A 17,386-nucleotide genomic window follows, 5' to 3' on the forward strand; every position below is an offset into this window, starting at 1 on the left:
AATGACTCTGTCCCACAACACATTTTTGCCAAGTAGGAACAGCGTGACCTTTCCTAATGTTCTGCTGGTAGTTATTTAATTTATGTATTCACTTTGTGACTTTTACATCATCTGCTTTCTTGACTGCAGCATAACTGTGTAAATACATGTGTATATATGTACAGAAACTAGCTCAAGCAATTATATTCAGGTTGGGAAAAGGGTGGGTTTTATATCTGTACAGTATTTCCTTATTAAATAATGGCATGGGGGGGGTTGGGAAAGTTAACTTCTAAATTGTGGTTTTATTGGTCTGTGGTGTTTGAAGTTGTTTCAGTGGTTGCTTTTGCTGGTTCAGAAAGTTTATCTGGATGTTATATGTGTGTGCCAAGAAAGGGTCCCCAGAGAGGGGAGGTTTGGGATTGGTAAGGGGTGGTGGGTAGCAGAGGGTGTTAATAATTTCCTGTAATAAAAGCCGTGTCGATTGCTAGGGACTGTTTGTGTGAGGCACAAGGCTGTTTCCTTCTCTATGTGCTTTGCTCTTTGATTACTTCCTCTTCCCTGGTCCCCATTGTCTTCTCCCTGGGATGTCAGCAGGGTACATTTGTTACTGTGGATTACAGGGACCTCCCTATGGGCCTTCCTCAGCTGGCCAACCCTTCCTTCTCCCTCTTTTTGTGGTCTTTCCAGTACCAGTGAAAGGGGAGGGAACATGGTCTCAGACCCTCTGTGCCATTCTTGACCACTTTATTTTCTCTGCTCTTTGTCCTTCCTCTTAGCAGACCCTCATTTTCAGGTGTTTTGATCTCTCCAGCAGCTTACTGCTTCATCTCCCTGGCCTCTTATCTACTTTCCCATCTTACACCAATTCTTCAATTTCATCTCAATGCCTCTTCCCTCAGAATTACTTATGTTGGCTGTTTTCCCACTCTCCTTCTCTTATTACTCTCTTGTTGCTCTGTTGTCTTCTCCGCCTGTGCAATGCTGTGTAGAAGATGAGTGAAGGGCAGGCGTCCACTTCTTCTCTCCTGGAAAATTCTAGCCATGACCAGATTTTTAAAAGATGATATTTTGTAGCTATTTTTGACTTCTCTGTTGTGTTCACTGAGGTAGTGTTCTGCTCTTGCACACTCAAGAAATCATCAGTGTGGCAAATTTGCCCATGCAAGAGAGCAGTGAAACTGTATTTTCTGAGAAAGCCCAGAGAAAGAACCTAATTTCTGTCCTGGATGGCTGACTGATAAATTTATAACAGGGAGAGATACAGTTTTTATCCACTCCAGGTTGACCCATATCAGGATCAGTACTGTTTCTTTGCGTTTACTCTATGTGAATAAAGCAAGGCTGCTGGAGAGAAGTATGCTATCTTTTAAAAGCACAAGGCACTTCCTTTATTGCCTAGAGGCTTCTAAAGACCTGTGTGAAGTTCTGCTGTGTTGCAGACCGGGCAGTGAACGCCCGGTTGTATTTGGTCCCTTTCTGTCTGACCAGTCAGTATAAGCTGGTACTTGGCATTATCTGCTAGGGTTGATGGTCTGATGTCATAGCAGTAAGGAGAGTGATAGGATGGTGAAATAAGCATGGAGAGAGCCAGTGTGAGACTGGTAGAGGCTTTAGGCAGATGCCAAGACATGTCCTTCCTTCCCTTTTTGACAATTTGCATTGTTCCTTAATGAACATCCATCAACCTACCATCCTCAATGTCCCTGGCACTGGCTGCTTATCCCTGAAGACACCAAGGTCTGCTGGCCACAGTCTGAGAAAGGGCCAGTCAGTCTCTGTGTGTATAGTGTAGTTGTATGGAAGTACATGGGCAGTGCAGGGAGCAATGCAAAGGATCAGCATGGCCAGAGGTTATTCAGAGCAGCAGTCTTCTCCCAGCTGCAGCTAACGCTTGCTCAACCTGCCATTCCATTGCAGGCCTGTGTTTCTGATTTCTGGGTGAGAAAAACCACCACAGCCACCTGGGAATGGATCTCTGCTCCTAGGTGTGAGGAGGGTAGTCAGGCTTCTGATGTACCCTTGCTATGATGTTGGCATAACTGTCCCAGCATGGTCCACGGAGGTCTGTGTGCCGGTGATTACATGGCTACAAACACCTGTAGGTCTGGGAGGAGGTGTATGTTTGCACATTTGAGTGACTCCTGGCAGAACTCTAAACATAAGTGGAGTTGGAAATGCTGGCCCATTTAGTGCTACTGCAATGATGCAGGTAGGTATCTCCTTGGGAGAACATCCCATAGATTAATTTATGGCAAAATAGCGAGCTACCTTTCTGAACATCACGAGGCCCTTTGCTGTGTTTCCTTTGCTCATTCAATGTGCCAAAAGTACAGCATAAAGGCAACATTTGCAGGGTGGCCAGAGAGAATGCATCTATTACATGAGACTTCTCTCTAGGTCCTTGGGCACTTGGCTGTTAAGTCCCATGTCAGTCGGGAAAAGGTGATACCTGTCCCTGAACAGACAAAAATCAGTCAAGGGGATAAGATTCAAGTTTTGTACTTTCTCCCTCTGCTTTCCTTCCAGGCCTTGGAGCCAGATCCATCTTCACAGGCAGCTAAACTCCTGTGAAATTCAAGGAGCTTTCGGAAGAGCTACTTAGGGGTTTAGATGCCTGGAGTGGCTTTTTCGGATTCTCTTCCTTGCATGGGCCACTTCCCGCAGTGTATTTTGCCAGGATTCATCTCCCAGGAACCTACCATGCTTGAACATAGCTTAGAGGGGATCCCTCTGCTTGGGATCACCATGAGTATGTTGCATGCCTGTTGCTACTTGTCTGTGTTTCTTGCACGTGTCTGTTGTGGGGGGCAGGGGTGGGTTCATGTTGGTTTGTGTATTTATGCAGCCTGCACACATTTGTATGTGTGGTGCCACTGTGCGTGTGCTTAGGTGTTTGTACGCATGTGTTTGAGCTGAGACAAAAGTGATGGGAGCCGTGTGCTGCTAAAGCCAGGTGATGGTAGGTACCTGCAGGTAAATTGGCAACCTTCTTGTTCCTTCCTGGTACACCCTGGCATGGCTGCTTTCTTTGGATTCCAGGGGACCAGCTCTGAATCAGTGATGAGGCTGGGATGCAGACCCCTGTAGAGGGTTTGACTACAGCATCAGAAACCCATTCCATGTGTTCATTCACTTCTGTGCTTCATCCACTGTGCCACATTTCCAAACCATTGTGCCACACTCTTTACCTACTTTGGCCTTAACTGGTAGGTGGAGCAGGAAGACAATCACACCCTGACTGTAAGGTCTTTCGGGAGAGATCTGGTCAATCTAGTCTGTGACTCTAACAAGAGACTCCCTTGCTATTCATTTTGCTGCCTCCTAGGGCGATGCAAGCACTGCAATTCCACTTGCAAGAAAACACTAGCCTGTTCTTTCTTGCTCTTGTGCCAGATGGACACACAAAAAAGCTGAGCTGAGGTGAATTGGTCTCCCATCCCATTACCTGGAAGAACATCACTTTTGCTGCTTGGAGCTGAGTAGGGAGCTTGCAAACCCCGCACTCTGGAGGGTTTCCATTTCTCCAGAGGGGACAGTGAAAAGGGAGAGTAGAAGGAGGTAAACTTTCTGCAGCCATTCTCCATCCCGTTCATTTCCAGGAGAGATCACAAGACTGCTAGCACCAGAGAGGAGGACCTCCTGGGAGGGCCCTACAGCAACTGGCACAGCACTTTGACTGGCCAGACTGCTGAACAAGACCCTGCTGTCCTCGGTCAGCAGCCGGAAAAGACAATCAGGACCCAATGAAGAGATGCCATGATTAGTCAGACAAGGAAGGAGCAACATTTAGGGGCTAGGGCACTCATCATTTAGCCTATCTTAAGTCTGCTTAGCCAGCCCTTTAGTGCTGGTGTCACTGGGCCTCTTTGGTGGTTTATTTTTCTTCATATATATGAAATGTAAGAGAATAATCTGTGGTCTCCAATGACTCATTCTATCAGACCACTTCCATCCACTTCCTCTGCTCTCTAGCTGCTCTTTCCTCTCCATCAAATTGTATCCTGTGCTCTGCCGGGTTTGTCTTTTATGGAAGAGAAGATATATGTGTGTGAATGCTTGTACATGTGCGTGTGTGTATTTTAGATATTATTGCTATTATCAACATGCTATACACCTAAAAACTCCTAGCAAGCTGGAGCCTTCAAGAGGTGCTGTAGGAAATGACCTTCCCACTGGACAGCAGTCAGTGTGGAGGTTAGCACAGAAAGCTGCTAGCTTTGGAGGCCTCTGCCTGTCTGGTTGCTTTTCCTATCTTTGGAGCAGGCTGTCTCTCACCTGAGGTCAGAAACACAGCAAACTGCTCTTTTTAGCTTTGCATTTTCAAAATTTCTAACATGGGGCGGGGGGGAGAAGGTTTATTGTTTAGCTGTTGATTTATTTTGTATGTTTGTTTGTTTGTTTGTTTGTTTACACAGTCCTTTTAGTGGGCGCAGGGAGGTGTTTTCAGCAATACAACTTTCCGAGACCTCAGTTCTGTGCGGTTATTGTTTGTATGGTTCAGCTGTATTTGGGGTCTTTCCTTTGTACATGTTTTTCCTGAATGGCAGGGCTATCTTGAAACGTCTCTTTGCCAGTGACCAAAGCACCATCTGTAATTGGAGGTGAGGCCTGGTATATAGTGGAGGCAGCAGCCTTTCGGGAAGTAGCTTTTCACTGACTTCCCTGTGGAGTCACAGAAGACAAAATATTTAATTGTTGCACAAGTGGGCTTTGGAGAGTTTTGTTGTATTTGTGGGGTTTTTTTTTTGGTGGGTTTTTTTGGTACTCCCTCTCTCTTTCCTTCCGATTACAATTTCTCTTTTTTTCCCTTAAAAAATGGTAAAATGTTTCTCCAGTGAACTTTGGCCATTGCACCAAAGGCTGTTGCAAGGCAGAGAGCCTGTCTGACCCTTGGGTCCTGCCCTTCTGAAGCCATGCAAGATTGTCCAGGGGGGGATGGAATTGGCAGATTCCATGCCATTTTTTGGACAAGACCCCTGTAGCAGAGGGGTCTGACCCAAAGGGAATAGTCATCCACAGCTGATCATCCTCTAGTACGTGTGGGCTGTGGATCAGGCTGGAGGGCAGGCAGGGGAAGATGGTTCACTGGCCCCTGCGCAGTCCTTCCCACGCTGGAGCAGGAGCCAGGCACGTAGATCTGCAACAGGGACAAATGAATGACCCTGAATGGGCCAGAGGTCTTCAGCCTTGCCTCTCCTGACCTATTTGCAAATGGGTAGGAATGACTCTGAACTTGGACAGCATCATTCAAGGCTGAGCAGAGTCTCACAGACCATGAAGTAGGAGTTAAAGGTGGTGCATGGGCAGCTGGCCAGCTCTCAATATCATGACACCTAAGGGAAAACCCAGCACCTTCATCCTTTGGCACTTGAAAGTGACTGAGGACAGCAGTGGAGGACTGTTGTGTCTACTAGGGTTGGGGCAGGTAGCGTCTCTAGACCTGTCACAGGTCAATTTCAGCTGTATTTGCTTTCTAACTAATGTACATTTACTTTGGAGAGCACCTTTGGTAAGCTCAGACTATCAACCAAAAGAAAAATAAATACTCACCTCTAGTCTAAGTCTTCTACTGCCCAACACTGCTACCTCCTCTTCTCTTGAGCTGTTGGTACCTTGCGGTGAACCTGGCCACCCATCAGGCTGTTGAACACAGCAGATATATCCTGTCCGCTTCTGAGACCATCTTTGCCTAAATTTTGCCTCCTATTTGTACCCTTTATGCATGCATATGTGTGTGCACATGAGCACACACACACACACACATACACATACACGCCCACCTCCAGCCACTTCACTGGTGAAAATCAGAGCCACAGAGACATGAGTGCCAAATGACTTTTTATTTCTCAAGTAAATGATATAAAAAGTTTTGTTATTTTTCTTCTTTTTTTTTTTTACATATGCAAATGTAAAAGGGAACCGACAGTGAATTGGTGGTGGCGAGAGGAAATGGGATGTTTTGTAACCCTAGCTGCAGTAAAAAAAAAAAAAAAAAAGAAATAAAAATACATTAAAAATATTTAAAAAACACAAAAAGAAAAAAAAAACTTGAACTATTTTGGAAATATTGTGAATAATTTTTTGATATAAAAACTAATTTTTATGTAGCATGAAAACCACCAAAATAAAATGATCAAGAATAAAAGCTGTGCAAAGGGTGTTTTTGTTTAGTTGCTGAGGGAAAAGAAGGAAGAGAGAAGCAGTGGTGTATGAGAGAGATACTGCAGTCATGGCTTTTACAGTGAGTTTCACAATACATAATGTTTTTCTTCAATCTTGGTAGCTGGAATCTTGTGATTATGTAAAAAAAAGAAGGAAAAAACACAACTCATTCTATAAGAAAAAGTCTTTTTTATCTGTGATTACTGGGAAAAAAACCTTGAAAATAAGAACAGAATGAATCCCAAGGACTCAAAAAACCAAAAGGCAAATTGAAAATGGACATGAATTGCTTTTGAGTGTTGCATTCATCATGATTTTTTTCTTCTTGATTTAAGATTGTTGAGTAGTTGAGGTATCAATAGTGGGAGGCAGGTAAAAAAAGAGATAAGACATTAACGGAGGACTGAAAAAATTATATTTTTTTGTAATGTGAATTATAGGAGTTGAACCAGGGGCTCTTCACATTTCCTTCCGAGTGAAAGAATAGGGTAGTGTCGTTTTGCAGGATATATTGGCGCCATTCTTCACTACTTAAAAAAATTTTTCTTCTCCCCCTGGTTTACCAAAGGAAGCAGACTGCCTCCCCAAATTCCAGATGAAACAGTATGCCGTCTCAGCATTCCAGACCTTCTTAGAAATGGTAGCTGTGATTCTCTGCTCCCCTGAAGGTGGTGAGGTATCAGTCTCTCTATCTCCTCTGAGGGCTCTGATTCCGGGTGCTGGAGCACTACATTGCCTTTGAGCAGGTGATACCACTCACCCCACCCTGCTGTGGACCAAGGTGGTTCCTCAGCACAGGCTGTGAATCCTTCTTGCCTGGAAGACAGGAGATGCTGGTTTCTGGAATGGTCAAGGAGAGTTGGTAGGTTGCTCTGTTCATTCTGCCTTGAAGGTATTCCACGTGCCTGAGTGAATCAGATCTCCTGCAAATGGATTTCAGCTTCACTCCCTCATGCTCCCATCTCCCACACAATCTCTAGAACGTTGCCCCGCCAGCTAGCAGGGGACCTTCTCTGATGCTCCTGTCCTTTTTGTCTGGGTGTCTTCTACACTGTAGACTGGAAGGTAAGAGGCAAATAGTGTACCACACAGCTTAAAATAGGCTATGAAATAAATTGTGTTCAGCACTGACTGAGAAGTCTGAAAAAAAGTGAAGTCTCAGTATCAACCTCGGCCACAGCTCTAGCAGTGTGCTAGGAAAAAGAATGCTGGATAGAAATCTTGTCTTGTGCTCAAGTCAATATAGACTTGGGTGAAGTAGATAAGGAGGATGTGAAGGTTATGATGGTGTAGACCAGCTAGACTGGTGGGTTCTTGAGTTCTGAGCCAGGTATGAAAGAGGATCCATGGGAATATTACCTCTTGGTGGAAAAAAGAGAGGGAGAGTCCTGTTAGCATAAAAAAGACCAAATCCTGAAGCATCTTCTTGGCCTCTGTGGGTCCTAGTTAGCCTGTTTCTCCCTGTTGCCAATCCCTATGCCATACACTATCTGTGATTGCTTTTTCACTCCTATAGGGAAGAAGATACTTTGTCTGCTTTATGATGCTTTTCTCATTATTACAAATGATGTTACAAATCTAGGCTGTTCCTCCAGTGAGCATCTGGCTATTTACCATTCTTCCCACTTGTTCTGTCTGCTAGTCCCATCCTTTTTGCCCTTGTGACCTCCTGCACTTTCATGTTAAGAAAAAGGGCCCTTCTTTAAGGGAGTCTCCTTTGTGTCCTACAGTGATTTATGAGGGCAGAGAAGATATCACACACAACTTAGGGGTATTGTTTATCTTACTTTGCTCCAGTACCTTGTAGATTCCACCTGCTTCCTTACAAACAATATGGTATCTTCCACCTGTGACCATTTTGCACTAGCTCTGCCTTTGTTACTGGTGAGCCCATACAGTGGGGCAGAGTTAAAGCAGACGTTTGGAGAATGCTCTGAAAATTCAGATTTCCAAGCATAATGTCTCAGACTCTGGAACCAGGGCTGTGGCAGTGTGCTTTGCTGGAAATTCAGCCAAGGGCATTCTACTCCAGCCTGTGTGCTTGCTCACCTTCCCTTCTCTGGAATGAAGCAGGAGGCTCATCTTCCCTTAGACCCACAGGGCCAATGACAAAAGGGAACAGCTTTCATTCTGCTCACCTTGTCTCTGCACCAAACTGCTCAGGTATCAGGTCTTTCAGGTAGACATTCAGCCATGCCAGAGGGAGGACAGAACTCCTCCCAATACATATGTACAACAAGGGCAGGAGTCTGGAGGTCTGGAGCACACAAGCCTTGAATACTCTTGAAATGTCTCTGTCTTTGTTAATGAGTGCTGCTGGGTTGGTTTGCCCTCACAGATCGCTTGTGTGACCACCAGGAATCCAAGATTATGTCAGCAAAAACCAGCTATTTAATGTGTGTCTTTTTGACATTTGAACAAGAGACTAGGATTGTAGTTACAGAAAAGGCATCTGCAAAGGGGTATTTCCCATACCTGGGGAAGATTATCAGATGTCTTTACTTATTGAAGCAAACAATTGGGCTTCTCTTAGGCCTTTCACAAGTAAGGACTTTTCCATGTAATGAAGGCACTTCCCCAGGTTCTGGTCCTTTCCTGAACAGAGATACTTCTCTTTCAGCTCTGGAGGCTGAACATTGCTCTGCTAAGATACAGGTAAAAGCACACTATTTGGAATGAAAAAGAGCTAGTAATGAACCAGCTACTTCTTCTAGCTTTGCAGCTTCACATTACTTAGGAACTAACTGTTCAGGTGTTCTTCCTCCTCAAACCACTTCAGGGCTCTCTCTGTGCTGCAGTGGAGACTGAATTTGCTGTCCCTGCTGACCTTCCCCATTTTACATGCAGGGTGTGAGGGCTTTGAGGCAGCTCCTTATCTGAGGCCTTCGATTAAACTGGAGCAGCATGATGCTTTGGACCTGTCTCTGTGGCCCTTTGATTAGTTATCCTTGCTGAGGAGGCAAGACGCCGAGTCCTGCCAGCTGCAAGGTGAAGCTTTGGGCAGGCGCTTGTCCTTCGGCAGGAGACGCGCCCTGGAATGCTGAGTGACTTACACGGTGTGTCCGCCACTCCTTCCAGGCTGGGGCGTAGACTCACATCAAAGCAGAAAAGAAGGAATTGGTTTCTTCCTTCTCTATTTCCCCAGCTCCCAAGGGAAAATTTCCTGGAAAGGAGAAAGGGAAGGTTCATCCCTCACTTGGAAAGTCTGGCTGCTGTCACTCCGCGCAGAGCATTGTTTTGCAGTGGTAAAATAAGGCAGATCTTTGACTGGTGCTCGAACACAGCCTTTGGGCATGTTTCTAATTGGGTTTTCCTGAGGGAATAGACTAGTTCCTGCCATAGAGGGCAGGGTCAATTTCTCTGCCGCCTTGGTCTCAAGGGATGAGCCCTGAGTCCAAAGTCTCAATCACTTAGCACTTGCTTGGCTCTGTTCAAGTCCCCCTACTATACATCCTGGACCTAGAGCACCCCAGGCAACCCCAGATGTGAGCCATCAGCACTGCGTGTTGGGAAGAAACACACAGTGAATGCTTTTGTCATGTTTGCATCACATAGGAAAGGATTTTTAAAAACACACAAGAAATTTCTTAAATGAAAACACATCTTATTAAAAGCCAATAGTGCTTAGATGCTCAAATGTCTTAAGAAATTTCCATTACAGAAGCTAGAAATGTTTATTCTTTTTAAAAATCTCTTCATGAAGGGGCTGGAGTATTTAATACTGAGGTAAATTAATTGAGTTCTCCTGAGCCTAAAATATTGTGATATTAACCTCAACTACCAACTAATCCTGGGGGATGCCCTGGGTTGAGCTGAGGATATGAAGATCCCTTGAGAAGATGCAGAAGTTCCCTCCTCAGTAGCTCCTGCCACTGAGGGGGAAGTAAGTAGCATGTGGGGCAGGATTTAATCAGAAAGGTATGCTTGGGGTTGCACATCGAATGCAAGCAGTGACTGGTGGCTTCAGGGGTAATTTTGTGTTGATCAAAATTACTCCACCTCTCCTAACAAAACTATTGCTGTGGAGTTGGACTGTGTCAGTACCAGTCATTAATTTGGGAAGCAGCAAGTAAAGTGAAATGCTGTGTCAGCAGGGTGAAACCCTGACATAAAATTGATCAAAACCATTTAGGTCCTTTTGTCAGACAGGATTTGTGCATTTGATGCTTCACTCTGCCACAATCCTTACTTCAAAGAGTTTGCAATTTTGATGCTAAACTAAAATACGTTAATATTAGCATTTACATTAACAAGTAAATTGACAGATGCCATAGTTTACATATATTATGCAAATATCCTGAAATCTTGCATGCATTTGCATCTAATCTTCTTGAGGTTAAATGAGACATACATTTTATAGGAGAAATAATTGAGGCATCCAGACGTGATAAGCCAGGTGACTTGGTATGACTTGTGTGAACAGGGATAAATACTAGGAGCAGAGGAAAAGGACATCTGGCATTTTTGTTTGGAAAAGTCTTGTGTTCATGATTGCTGTTTGGAGAAAGCATTGTAGCAACTTCCTGGGATGCAGTCAGAAGCAGTGCAGGAAGTTTGTGCTGGGAGACTTGATCTGGGATGTTGAGAGACCTCAACCCGAAGGGCCAGGGCCAGTCAGTGTCTCAGCCTGTTGGGTTTTTTAGTTAGTTAGTTAGTTAGTTTGTTTTCAAGATTTGAAAGAGTTACACTCATCCCTTTGCAGCATGGTGCACATACCAAACAACTGAGATTCCCCCCATGCTCTAAAGTGATTAGGTTTTCCTACACAGGCAGGGAAACAGTGAGGAGGTGAATCTGTGATCCACTCAGGAGCAAGCCACAAGACCCCAGAGTCTCCACTTCAGTACCTGGAAGGATGTTTTCTTCTTCTTCTTACACTTCTGGAAATCATGAAGGGATGACAGCATGCCCCGGGGTAATCAACATCTGCTTCAGGTGAGTTTGGTGAGAAATCTTGCTATTCTGGTAGTGCTCTTGTTTTCCAGCTTCATTCCACTTCTTCAGTTGGGCTAAGCCTTGAGGATGTTGTAACTTATCCCAGCCTTGGACAAAGAGAACCTGAACCATAAAACTGTGATTGCTCTGTGCATTTTCAATTAGCTCTGCTTTTACAGGCAGCATGGGAAAGTGCATGTATGAACCTAATCCAGAGAGGTGCTGAGCTGTAAATGCTCTCTGAGGATGTGTGCAGTGCACGGGGCTCAGCCTCTGCTGCCAGCTTGACCTAATTTCTCTCAGCTGAAGCTCTACTAGGATTCAAAACACAACTCATTTCCCTTCTTTGGAAACTTGCACATCAAGGTCTTACTGTACTCCTCACAAGTAGTCTTGAGCATCTCTTTGCTGCTTTTGTCAGTCTGCTACAAACTTTTAGCATTTACAGGGAGACTGTCAAAATATTGTATAGAAAATAATTCCCTTTTTTTTGGTTCCACCAGTGTGCAGTAACACCTCTGACTGTCACATTGGAGAAGCTTCATCAAGAACCTCTTTGTATCATGCAAAGTGTTCATTCATCTTGGCAACTCTTCATGAATTTCATCCAAGACATCCTGGTCTGTTTGAATAGTGACTGAACTTTCTGGCCAACTGCTTCTGGGGCATTGCTTTCAAACCTTGAAGGATAGTTTGAAGTGCAAACAAACATGCAAATGGACAGAGGCTGACCCAGCTTCCTTTTGTTTTCAAAAGTCTAGGAAGATAAAGCCAGCTTTCCTAGGGTTACAGGTCAGCTTAGTTCAATTTGCAGCCTAATTAATTGCTCCAAAACTGTAGGTCTGTCTTGCCAGAACCCCTTTAAATTATGCATACTCCTACTTACACAGTCACTGCCACTCTTCAAATATTCAAGGGTTCCTTACATTTTGGATGGTTTACTCTCTCCAGGGAGGAGGCAGTGTTTTAAAAAGAAATTGCTGACGGATAAAGTAGAGCTTACATGACTTGCAGCAAACACCAATTTGAGTTCTCAAGAACATGTTTTTTGGACATGTAGATTTTACTCATTTGCATTTAAAGGACACACGTGACACACAACACTGCTTTCTCATCCAGTAACATTATCATCTAGTGACATTAACTGAACGGTTAATGTCAAGTTTTTATTAACATTTACAAGCACATTGGGAGATTAGTTTGTTTACTTGCATTATGCAAAACTGATTTAAGTTCGTGGTCTGCATTTACACACATTTACATAGTGTTTCCTGATTAATACATTAAAATACACACAAATCATGTGGAAATTGCTGGCTCACGTCTGCAACATAAACTTCATTTTCTGTCGCATAAAATCTGACTTAACCGGCAGACCTTTTCCAGCAGGCTGCAGTTGAAGTCAGGATATCCTAAGGAGGGAAGGAAGAATTGGGATCCGAGGTGGATTTTCTGTGAAGTCCTTCCATAGTGCCTGTTACTTGCCAATGCCCTGCAGTCACGAAACTGAGGGAGAGGGTGCCGAGGTTAGCTGGCAGCAGGATGAGTCTCATGTAATGGAACCTGTGGACCTGGAGTCACACTCCTGCGAACAGCAGCTCAGTTGAGCACTCAGTGACTTTAGACAGGGAGTGAAATGGGTGAGCAGCAAAAGGAGATGGTGGGAGGCAACCATTGTTGCAGGTGGTGGATCTGTGTGAAGGGGCTCAGCGGGGTGTAGCAGAGACCCCCGAGGCACTCCCTCTGCTCCTTGTACACCAGGGCTGGCTGGCTGGCGTGGGAACACCAAGGGAGGGTGTGGGGAGAAGGGCAGCGACAAACACCGAGCTCCCGCTGTGGGGCTGAGACAGGGCCCAGAAAGGCAGCGCCCTTGTGCTGAACCTGGGGGCAAGGGGACACTGGGGACACTGGGGACACTTCCCCAGTGTGGCGTCTTCCTAAGGGAACGCGCGGTCGAACTCAGGCTCGCCTCACCTCTCCGAGGCCCGAATCCTACAATCTCTCCTCCGCCTGTCACAACCTCATTCTCCTCTCTCCTACACCCTCACCCTCCTCCGGTTCTTCTTTCTGTAAATAACTCTTTCTGATTTTGGACAAGCAGGGATCAACAGACTCTGGAGGGGGGTGGGAAAGACACTCGTTTTGGTTTTTTTTTCCCCTTTCTCTCTTGAATTTTGGGTGTTTGAACTTGAAAAAATAATATATATAAATATAAAAATATATGTATTTAAGCAAGTGGATTTCCTGGACAACTATGAAAGGAATTAATTTTTTTCCCCTTTGATTTCTCTTGTTTCTCATTGGGGTTTGTTTTTTGGGGAAGAGGTTTTTTGTGAACTGTTGAGATTTCCAGTTCAGCATTGTTTAAAGGATGTGGAGAAAAAAAAAAAAAAGAAAAAAAAAAAAGAAGAAAAATCAACAAAAACATGAAAACCTTTGTGATGTACAAATCCTGTAAATAGTCAAAGATACTTTCTCTTTTCTAACAACAAATTATTTCTGTCACTTTATATTCAAAAATAAAGAAATGTACCACAGAATATCAGGGTTAAAAAAATTGGAACCCATAATCAGAATATTTTCTTTGCTGTCTTCGTTCATTTTGTTCTTAACTTGGAGAATGCCTGGGAATTTTGCTGCATGAGTGATGTTTTAAAAGCCTGAAATGGTGATGAGCTTAAGTTAGGATGAGAATGTTACTTGAGAGGGATTCTTGCTCTGGTGTCCACTGTTAGCTGTGGATTGAGGGTACACTCTTGGGGTTGGATGATGAGAGTGAGTGGATGAAGGAGCCTGATCATATTCATGAAACACAAAAAATACTGAGGCAGAGACAGGAATGGGAGATTGTCTCAGTGGATTGAATCTCCTTTTATACTGCCTGAAAATGTTTCTGGGAAGTGCATGATGAGAGCCACCATGAAGCTGCCAATATCACTGCTAACCAACCTGCAAGACTTTGGAGATATCTTGAAGCCCTCCTGTCAGCCAGCAAGTGACACGGCTTTGGCACATGGTTTATGTAAAACAAAGCCCACACTGAGACTTATAGAGGAGTGGCAAAGACAGGGGTGGCAAAGATGGTAGGGAAGTCTTCAATGATGTCGCCTTATCTGGGCATCAGCCATTCATCACAACCCCCAAGACAACAGGAAAGTTGAGGGAAAGAGTTGAACTTTGCAGAGGTTACCCTGGTCCAAACAATGGAAAAGGCTCAAGAGGTTATTTATAAAGAAATGCTAAGAACTGACATGTTTTGGAAATACAGAGCTGTGCATCACCTTTTATGGTGAGAGGCCAGTCAGCTATTTTTAGGGGAGCTAAAAATAAAGAAAATGGACTAGCTGAGTTAGTCAGAGGATGCTAGACTACCTGTGGGGTGCAATTACAAGTGTGGAACACAGCAGAAACACTCAGATGCACCAAGTCAGATTCAGAACAGGAAATGCAGTGTTCAGCCATGAAGCTTATAGCAGCTGACACAAATGAAATGTTAGTAAATGAAGATAATTCATAAGGTGAGCAACACTGTGAACCAGGGAAAGAAAATCTCCAGCTAGTAAACATGAAGGTAAATAGGATTATATATACACAAGCCCACGCTCATTGAAAATCCTGAAAATAGATGTTAAGTACTAATGATGAGAGATAGGTCAATAATAGCACAGGAGAGACTGAAAGGCTCCATACTCAGTTTTTATATGAAGCTGGAGAGACAAATGGGTCATTACCCATGTCTGCACTGCTGTTCATCACCAAAGGAAGTGGGACATTGTCTGAGACCCAATGAGAGGTGCAGCTCCAGCCTCCACTGTCACAGCTGCAACCCCTGATATACCTGCCCTGCTCCCTTCCCCCAGTAAGTCACTGGGCTTGCTGCAGTGGAATGACTCAGCTGCTCCTACAGCCTTGTGACAGTGGTTATTCCCGGTCCCAAAATCCACCAGTGCACTTGTGACCTTAATGACAGCAGAAGGAAAAAAAAGGTGAATATTGGGGTTTTGGTTTTCAGTCTCAAATCATGTGTGAATATAAGGTGCTCACCTTTATATTTCTGAGTTCCAACAACATCATTTTGATGAGTAATAATTGCTTTTTTGGCTGTGGCTTAATGCAAAAATGAAATGTGTTTTTCGAGCCAATTCTGCCAGCACCCGATATTTTTTGTTAAGAAAACAAAATTCTGTTTTCTGGATCTGGAATGGAGCTGCATTAATTTCCCACTCAAATGCAGGATATTTCACCAAAATTGGTTAACTTCCAACTCTTAGCTGAAATACTGTATCATTTATTCAAACTTTAGCTCTTTGGCCAGGTTCATGTGCCAGAGGCAGGCAGGCATTTCACTAGATTGCACTTGCTAGCCAGAACAAAGCCTTGGCTGGAGGTGCAGGGGAAACTGATGGTTTGAAAGTTTCAGTGTTTTGAACTTCTGTCTTCTCAAAACAGAAAGATTTTATACCTTTTGAATACCATTCTAAACATTTACTCCTTTTTTCATTACTGAAATTTTTAATTGACAGGTTCTGTTTTGAAGATAGAAATGTTTGCCAATTTAATTTCAGGTTTGAAAATACTCACCTTTTGGCCAAGCTGCACACTTGAAAACTCCTAATCGACTGCAAGTAACCCAAACAGAAAAATAAATGGAGTGTGGGAGAGAAAAGTAATCATCAAAAGGGATTGAAGAAGGATTCCAGCAGTAGAAAAGTATTTCTTAGGGGTTTTTTACTTCTGTAAATTTCACTGAAATAAAATCCAACCAGAACTTTAAAATGGCTCAACTGACAGTGGTTTAGCTGAAGCAAATGATTTTTAAGAGGCCTGGAGATGCTATCAGTGACTGGGACAGCAACTGAAAAATCAGATTCCCTCTCTGAATCTCCCAGATGGACAACAATCTGCTGAAAGTGGGAAGAGATCGATTAACTTTCCTCTATAGATTTTCTTCCTACTTTCACCTCAGCCACAAGCTGGTGACCTGGGACTAGGTATGGAAAAGTGGGTAAAAATGCATAGGGAAGTAATCACATTATCACTGCTCTTGTGGTACCCAAGTTTGACAAGTATAGGTTTATTCTGATGTCACCAGCACTTACTGACCCCTTTGGGCCTTTGAAGAGCCAAGGTTTGCAGAAAAGCTTTTAAACTCAGCACAGGAACACATGATAGAAAAGAGCTGTTCACTGGTCCACCCAGGATCTGCTGCCCTCACCACTAGGGATGCATCTCCCTAACAGGGACACCCTAACCGGTGTCTAGCAGGGGATAGATCCAAGCCTCTTTCCTCCAGGCAGAAAGCATTTCTCAAACAGGGGCTATGCTGGCCTGAGGCCTGTGTAGGAGGCACAACTGCCCTTGGAAGAGCACTTCTTTAATACTTGTTCAGATGGTTGGTATTGGAGAGTGTGTGTGTGCATGTCTGTGTGTGTGTGTGTGCACTCAGGGGCTCACCTAAGCTTTAGGGGTTCAAACCTCAGCTGTATGCTTAGGTTTTCCCTGGTATCTAGACTCTGTCTAGTCAATGGACTATAGAAAATATTTACATCCTCTCCAAAGAGATATCTCTTTTGGCTCAGAGAAATCTCCCACCAAAGCCATGGTCTGGGAAACATCTGCTGGGAGTTTGGACCCAGGGACATCTTCAGCAGAAGACAACTAAGGACAGATCAACCGAAGCCTACTGCTTGTGTTTAATTGAAGGTGGCAGACAGGACTGGGGGTAAATGCCTCCCTAACAGGTGAGTTGCACTGAGTGACAGGCCCTGAGGACAGAGGTGGGATTGGAATTCCCTCCTGGCCAAGTTCTTTGCTGCAGGGTAGCTGAAAATGTCAGGCACAGAGGAGGGGAGGGCAGAGTGATGTAAAATGGGAGCACAATGAACTGTAATGAACTCTATTGTCTGAGGCATCTCTTGGCAGCCTGCACTCAATGGAAGATCAATAAGCAGCAAAGAGTCAGAAAATAATGTATGTCATTGGGGAAAAAAATGTAGCTGAAATCAAAGGTACTTATGACTGTAATGGCTGACATTGTCTTCAGTGCAGCAAGGGTCCCCACGCGTCTGTGCCACAACACAGCCACGCTGCCATCCTCCAGGACGTAATCCCTGACACTCTCCACAGCACTGACAGTGCAGCTGTAGCTGAGAAGGACCTGTGCTCCTGCTCTTGCCTTGGGGACCCACTCTCCTCTGCTGGGTGCACCCTGTCTTGTGGCTGTCCCTCAGAAAATGCTGGCAAAAGGACTCAACCCATCCGGGGTGGGCAGGTTTCCCAATGCCTCTTGTGTTGTGTGCACTGCCTT

Source organism: Haemorhous mexicanus, chromosome 5 (assembly GCF_027477595.1).
Source record: "Haemorhous mexicanus isolate bHaeMex1 chromosome 5, bHaeMex1.pri, whole genome shotgun sequence".
NCBI classification, from domain to species: domain Eukaryota; kingdom Metazoa; phylum Chordata; class Aves; order Passeriformes; family Fringillidae; genus Haemorhous; species Haemorhous mexicanus.